Below are 8,355 nucleotides of genomic sequence, written 5' to 3'. Positions count from 1 at the left end.
AAAAACCGTTTCTGCAGAACTTGCGCTCTGGAAGGAGCGTGGAACTTGAACGAACTAGAACGGCACTCGGTAGAGCGCATACCTCCGCCTGGATGAACAGTTTACATTTTGTATTCTACTTCCCACTGATAGGCTGGATGTGGATCCGGACCTGCAAAATCTAATCGGCTTCTTGTCACCGACCAAACTCATCTATATAATTTTGTCATAACTCGTCAACAACTTTTTGAGATATCGTGTTATATATATATATAGTTTTTGGTTCCATCTCTCAATGGTGAAGAATCACTTAAAAAATTTTTCTCGTATCTGGATGCAGATCCGGAGCTTCAACAAAATCAAATCAATTCTTCGTGGTCACACACCGAACCTGTCCACCAGTTTTCATCCAAATCCATCCATAACTGTTTGAGATATCCTGCTCACAGACAAACAAGTCTTTCGTTATGTCATTATGTCTACATAACATAACCGTTATGTTTTCACCCCTGTGTATCTGTCTGTTTGTCTGTCTGTCTCTGAGCATGATATTACCTTCAGTGGCAGAGGTAATGAAGGAATGAATGATGAATGAATAATAATGAGACCCAATCCAGGATAATCCATCCATTGGGACCATACTCTGTGCAGAGCATTGGTGCTGCCTCAGCAGACTCCTTGGTTAGTCGGCACAATCCTGGATGGGTCACCACTCCGACACAGGATACCAACCAGCAAGCTAACACTCATTTTGCTGACCTCGGAAGGATGACAGGCAGAGTCAACCCCAACTGGTATTAATTCAACAGCCAAGTGGGATTTGAACTCAGGATCCTAGGATCCCAAACCCACCACCTTAACCATTAAGCTAACACCAGGCATATATCCAGGATAACGCTGCACACGATTCTCACCGGTGGTACAACAATGAGTAATAGGTGTTCACACTTAACAGGATTGGTCTCATTTGCATATATGGTGGAAACACCGGAAAATACATCTCAACACAGCAGCATCTTTCAAAATCGACATTGATGGAAAATCTTCAGGATAACTTATCGCTCATACCCAGAATCAATGACAAATTTCTGTACAAATCACCTTCAGTCTCGAACACCATGCCTGGCCAGCCAGTTTGTGAAAGAGTTGGGGAAAAATGCCACCAAAGAGAATATCTTCACCGAAAACGCAATGTTCATGGTTGATCAAGCAAACAAGCCTACACGACTCCCCATACTATACTTGACGAGATATCCAAGAAGAATATTTTCACGAGTTAGTTGAGTTAAAGAAAAAAAACATTGTGCAATAATCTATAGACACAAGTCATATTTTGTATTTGGAAGTATCTAAAGCCCCAAAACTGATAAAAGACCAAGAGAATGGTTATTCTGTTTGGGTATTCCAGGCTTTGGTAAAGGATGTCTCATAATAATATGACTTCCCTTCTATAATAATGAAAATGATATGACCTCCCCCTTACTATGCAGGAACTTCAACACAGAAGGAGGCATCGAGCCCATGAAAGTTTTCATTATAATGGTCAATCTATGGTTTTTTTTGTTCAAGCTCTATCCTTTTAAATGATGAACATCAATCAACTCGGTGGAGGGTTCGAACCGCTGACTTACCAGCCTCAGAGAAGACCCTCTAACCATTACAGTATTACACCACCGAAGTATGGTACGTCAATCGAAATGAAGAATCTGGAAGGAATAAACAAAGCACATTGAATGAGGTTAGTTTTGTTAACCTACATTACTCGGCCATGAAAATAATTACAAAACCGGCCAAGTCCGTTTAAACATCAAAGTTGCTCCTCGGCACCCACAATCAGCTGGGATTGATTTGAAACAATGATGTAGTCTGATACTCATGATGTTTTCTATCCTCATTGACCCTCCCCATGCTCACCCTCTTCCTTTACATGTTATTGTGTTTTCTCCCCTCTCCTTTCCTTTTCTGTTTCATCCCTGCCTTCCCCTTCCTCTTCTAAATGTGTAATTCAGCTTGTTCATCCTCATGTGTCCTTCTCCCCCTCCTCTGATCTCCCACTCTCACTTCCACTCTGTTGTTGGTGTTTCCCCCTTTTCATTCTACTTTGCTCTTCCACATGCCTCGACCATGTGTACACAAAAATATATGTTGCATTGCTGTTTTATTGCCAATATTCCCCTTAATACTGATCTTTCAGCCCCCTTATTGCTGCATGTGAGCTGGGATCCAGATCATTTACCCCACCGTGTCCTCCTCTCCCACACCCACCACTTGCTGGCGTTCCCCTCATCTCTTCTTCTTCCAAATGTCACTCAGTTGTGTCCCACCACTCTCCTGTTTGGTGTGTTTCTCCACCACTCTGTTCTGTTCTGGCTCTTCCACGAGCCTCGACTCAGTATGCAAAAAGAATAAACTTCATCAACAGATGAAGCATTTTGATACAATATGTCAAAAGTAGACGTGCTGCACAGAGCGCAAGTCTCTCTTTTGCTCTCCATTTAAAACATCCATTTTCTCCCCAAAACAAGGTGATGAATGACTCAATATCAAGCGAGGCCTGCCAAGAGCTTGCGGATGACGATCGTAATGTGTAGAGAATGGACTGTTTTGCTGACGGAGCAGAGTGGGTGAAGAATCCGACATTTGCACTACGAGGAAGTAGCATGGTCCTCGTTTGGATCCGGGGCCCTTAGCTCGGTTTTGTTTTCCTTAAACCACTGGAGATCTTATGAAATAACCACAAATTGTTAGTGCGATTGCTTTGTATTAAAAGGGCTGAAAGACATTGGTGTGGCGTTGATAATACAATCGTGTTTCAATCCAAACTTTTACTTTGATTGAATGTTGGAATTAACCAAGCGCATTCAGTTTGACATTCAAATGCAACAAAGTAAAGTCGATTTGAAATAAAATTGCATGTCAATGACAAGACGTCATTGTGGTGTGGCTGAGTGTGACCAAACCTTGTTTAATGGTCATCAACGTCATGGTTCACTCGCTGTCAAGCAAATTGCATCATAGATCGAAATACAACTTAGTTGCTGAGAGATGGGTCCTTATAAAAATAAAAACAAAAACTTTATTAATTGAGATGGGTGTTTATAAATTGAGGTGGATCTTTATAAATTGAGAGTGTCTTTATGAAAGACTATAAATTGAGGAATGGGTCTTTATAAAAGTGTTTATAAATTAAGAGATGGGTCTTTATAAAAGTGTTTATAAATTAAGAGATGGGTTTTTATAAAAGTCTTTATAAATTAAGAGATGGGTCTTTATAAAAGTCGTTATAAATTAAGAGATGGGTCTTTATAAAAGTCTTTATAAATTAAGAGATGGGTCTTTATAAATTAAGAGTTGGGTCTTTATAAAAGTCGTTATAAATTAAGAGATAGGTCTTTATAAAATGAGAAATGGGTCTTTGTAAAAGTCTTTATAAATTGAGAAATGGGTCTTTATAAAATGAGAAATGGGTCTTTATAAAATGAGAAATGGGACTTTATAAAATGAGAAATGGGTCTTTGTAAAAGACTTTATAAATTGAGGAATGGGTCTTTATAAATTAAGATATGGGTCTTTATAAAAGTCATTATAAATTAAGAGATGGGTCTTTATAAAATGAGAAATGGGTCTTTATAAAATGAGAAATGGGTCTTTATAAAATGAGAAATGGGTCTTTGTAAAAGACTTTATAAATTGAGGAATGGGTCTTTATAAATTAAGATATGGGTCTTGATAAAAGTCGTTATAAATTAAGAGATGGGTCTTTATAAAATGAGAAATGAGTCTTAATAAAATGAGAAATGGGTCTTTATAAAATGAGAAATGGGTCTTTGTAAAAGACTTTATAAATTGAGGAATGGGTCTTTATGAAAGTCGTTATAAATTAAGAGATAGGTCTTTATAAAATGAGAAATGGGTCCTTATAAAATGAGAAATGGGTCTTTATAAAAGATTATAAATTGAGAAATGGGTCTTTATAAAAGTCTGAAAAAAAATGAAGAGATGGGTCTTTATAAAAGTCGTTATAAATTAAGAGATGGGTCTTAATAAAATGAGAAATGGGTCTTTATAAAAGTCTTTACAAATTAAGAGATGGGTCTTCATAAAAGTCATTATAAATTAAGAGATGGGTCTTTGTAAAATGAGAAATGGGTCTTTATAAATTAAGAGATGGGTCTTTATAAAAGGAGAAATGGGTCTTTATAAAGAGATGGGTCTTTATAAAATGAGAAATGGGTCTTTATAAAAGGCTTTTTAAATTGAGGTACAGGTATTTATAAAAGGCTTTATAAATTGAGGATGGGTCTTTATAAAAGTGTTTATAAATTAAGAGATGGGTCTTTATAAAGTGTTTATAAATTAAGAGATGGGTTTTTATAAAAGTCGTTATAAATTAAGAGATGGGTCTTTATAAAAGTCTTTATAAATTAAGAGATGGGTCTTTATAAAAGTCGTTATAAATTCAGAGATGGGTCTTTATAAAAGTCTTTATAAATTAAGAGATGGGTCTTTATAAATTAAGAGTTGGGTCTTTATAAAAGTCGTTATAAATTAAGAGATGGGTCTTTATAAAATGAGAAATGGGTCTTTGTAAAAGTCTTTATAAATTGAGAAATGGGTCTTTATAAAATGAGAAATGGGTCTTTATAAAATGAGAAATGGGACTTTATAAAATGAGAAATGGGTCTTTGTAAAAGACTTTATAAATTGAGGAATGGGTCTTTATAAATTAAGATATGGGTCTTTATAAAAGTCATTATAAATTAAGAGATGGGTCTTTATAAAATGAGAAATGGGTCTTTATAAAATGAGAAATGGGTCTTTATAAAATGAGAAATGGGTCTTTATAAAATGAGAAATGGGTCTTTGTAAAAGACTTTATAAATTGAGGAATGGGTCTTTATAAATTAAGATATGGGTCTTGATAAAAGTCGTTATAAATTAAGAGATGGGTCTTTATAAAATGAGAAATGAGTCTTAATAAAATGAGAAATGGGTCTTTATAAAATGAGAAATGGGTCTTTATAAAATGAGAAATGGGTCTTTGTAAAAGACTTTATAAATTGAGGAATGGGTCTTTATGAAAGTCGTTATAAATTAAGAGATAGGTCTTTATAAAATGAGAAATGGGTCCTTATAAAATGAGAAATGGGTCTTTATAAAAGATTATAAATTGAGAAATGGGTCTTTATAAAAGTCTGAAAAAAAATGAAGAGATGGGTCTTTATAAAAGTCGTTATAAATTAAGAGATGGGTCTTAATAAAATGAGAAATGGGTCTTTATAAAAGTCTTTACAAATTAAGAGATGGGTCTTCATAAAAGTCATTATAAATTAAGAGATGGGTCTTTGTAAAATGAGAAATGGGTCTTTATAAATTAAGAGATGGGTCTTTATAAAATGAGAAATGGGTCTTTATAAAGAGATGGGTCTTTATAAAATGAGAAATGGGTCTTTATAAAAGGCTTTTTAAATTGAGGTACAGGTATTTATAAAAGGCTTTATAAATTGAGGATGGGTCTTCATTAAAAAAAAAACTTCATAAATTGAGAGATGGTCTTTATAAAAGGCTTTATAAATTGAGGATGGGTCTTTATAAGTTGAGGATAGGTCTTTATTAAAAAAAAAACTTGATAAATGGAGAGATGGTCTTTAGAAAAGACTATAAATTGAGAGATGGTCTTTAGAAAAGACATCAAAAGTGAGAGATGAGTCTTTATAAAATGAGATGGGTTTTTATAAATCGAGAAATGCGTCATTGTAAAAGACTATAAATTGAGAGATGGGTCTTTATACAACTTTATAAATTGAGACATTGGTCTTTATAAAATAAGAAGGGTCATTGTTAAAAACTATAAACTGAGAGATTGGTCTTTATAAAAGACTTCATAAATTGAGAAATGGTGAGTAAATCCTCCTCAATCCTCCCCCCCCCCCAACTTTCCTGTACCTGTATATATTGTACATCCTCAGTCTTTCCTGCCAACTCCTGTACATGTACATCCTCCTGCCATTGCACCCAACCCCTCCCTCACCTTCTGTACATCCTCCTCGGTGTTCCACCTCTCCCATCCTGTACACGTACATCCTTCACAGTCCTACACCCGCCCCATCATGTACATTTACATCCTCCTCGGTCCTTGACTGAATATTTTCCAATTTAAATTGCCCTACCATATTTCTGAGAATACTTTGGTGTGGACCTTTAAAACACTGAAATTATACCCAGGACCGAGGATAATTTATGGGGGAGGGGGCTTCTTAGACACCCTTCGTCACTTACTCTACTACTACATTAAAATACCCACTGAAACCCCCCCCAAAAACCTTCGTTATCAAAATGCCAGTTATTAAGTATTTGTGCCAAGCCACAGACATTGATGATCACTTATTATATGACAAAAAATAATTCTCAAGTTCTTGACTGCATTAAAAAGCAAAATTTTTAAGAGGATTTCATGAAAAAGGGTTGCAGCGCCCCCTACCCTTCTGTACCGCTAACGTCTGCAAATGGTTCCCGATTGAGATCTAAAGCAGATCCTGTTATCCATCCCCCTGGCATATGGTGGGTCACGTGCTCAAATGGCAAACTTGTGCCAAATTCTCAAATTCTCCTTTGCAGGCCCGTCTCGGGGAGACTTCTGTATGACCTTCGGCCCCGGGAGTTTCGGTGCTGTTGAGCGCGATACATCATCCTTATCTTATCGGGTATGGGCTCTGAACCTCCGAGTTAAATTTTTCACACAAGTTTTTTTTTTTCTTTTTACCCTACCTTCTCCTCCCTGAAGACAAGGCTGCATAGTTAGACAGTTACATATGGACTGTGATGTTAATGCCTGCACCTTGAATTTACAGAGTGGAATTTAAAGTGCGCTGTTTCTACATATAGATCACAGTGACCAATGTTTCTTGGTAAACATTGTGGGATCTTCATTGTCAAAAGAGTTTGTTCAAGCATGGAGGAAAACCTGCTTAAAACCCTCTCATGGACAGTGTACTCCACAATAACCACCCTTCTTATAATGCAGATCCAACAGCTCTATTACAGTACTTATAGCCATGGTTCTTACAATTATGGTGGGGTGTTTCACACAAAATGTATGCAAGGCTGTATCTATATCCTTCCAGATCCACGGCATTGTTTCTTATGGTGGGAGAGGGAGGGAGGGGGGGGGGGTTGCAAATAATTTGGGTGGTTATGGTGACATAATCTTAAGAGGTTCAAAACAATATCACATTGGAATTGAATGCACCAACTGATGAGCTCAAGAAACTTTCAGCAAAGATTGCCACTACAAACATCCATTCATCCATTGGGACCATACTCTGTGCAGAGCGTTGGTGCTGCCTAAACAGTCTCCTTGGCTATTGGACACAATCCTGGACAGATAGTACAAAACACAATACTACAAACACAGGATATAATTTATAGGAACAAACTGTACATACTTGGTCAGACAGGATGGTGCAGACTTATAAGGTGCACTTATCTTTTGAGCTGTCTTTTCTGCATTCAATTCCCGACCTGATTACAAACCGTCAAATTGGTACTTTGCAGGCAGAACAGTGCATCGCAAAGTGCTCTGTCTCTCGGATGGTCATTAAGAAGGCTGTCCAGTCTGCTAACATTAGTTGGTGGATGTTGAAGACCCCACAATGTCTTTCATGAAGAGTAAGTGAGTTATTGCCGGCACCCTGAACAAATTACAAATTCCTGCCAACATCACGTTTAGTCAAACATCAGGCCTGGTTAGCATGAGGTTTGTGAAAGACTTGTGTCGAAACCTCTCCCCTCAGCCGACCCCATAAAAGGGTGGTATGATAGTATAGTAGTATTGCCAAACTCTAAATACTTGCTTTTTGTAAGACATTCGCTGATTGGCTGCCACAGTTTCTCTGTGAGCTTGGATCCTTCACCAATAATACAAAAAAGGTTTCAAATAAATTTAATGAACAAAAAGTTCAAATATTTTGCACTTAGTGTGCAAAGTACCTTAGTTGTATACCACAGTTACTCAAATTTCTGAGTTAACTTATCGTACACCACAACTTATTGACAAGTTTCTAGCCTTTTTTTTTCTTTCTTTCTCTCCAAGTCAAGCCAAATGCCTCTAATTATAGATTTGTCTCGAATATAGGTCTCCGGTATGGGTCTAAGGGCTGACAGCATGTTCTCGAAGGTTTGGCACACCAATTATACCGAGCTTCACGTGAGAACGCTCCACGGACGAGCAGACAGACAAAGACGGCAGTTCCCCTAAAATCCTGGGATCAGAAGGAAAGTTTGGAGCATGATTCGTGCGGTCATTGCCTGCAATCAACCACTCTTGTATGCTGACAGCTATTTGTACTTTCACTGCGGGAACAATACGATGTTCCT

Source organism: Eptatretus burgeri, chromosome 12 (assembly GCF_056783735.1).
Source record: "Eptatretus burgeri isolate ZD-2024b chromosome 12, Ebu_testis_v1, whole genome shotgun sequence".
NCBI lineage: Eukaryota > Metazoa > Chordata > Myxini > Myxiniformes > Myxinidae > Eptatretus > Eptatretus burgeri.
Note: the sequence above shows the minus strand (reverse complement) of the source record.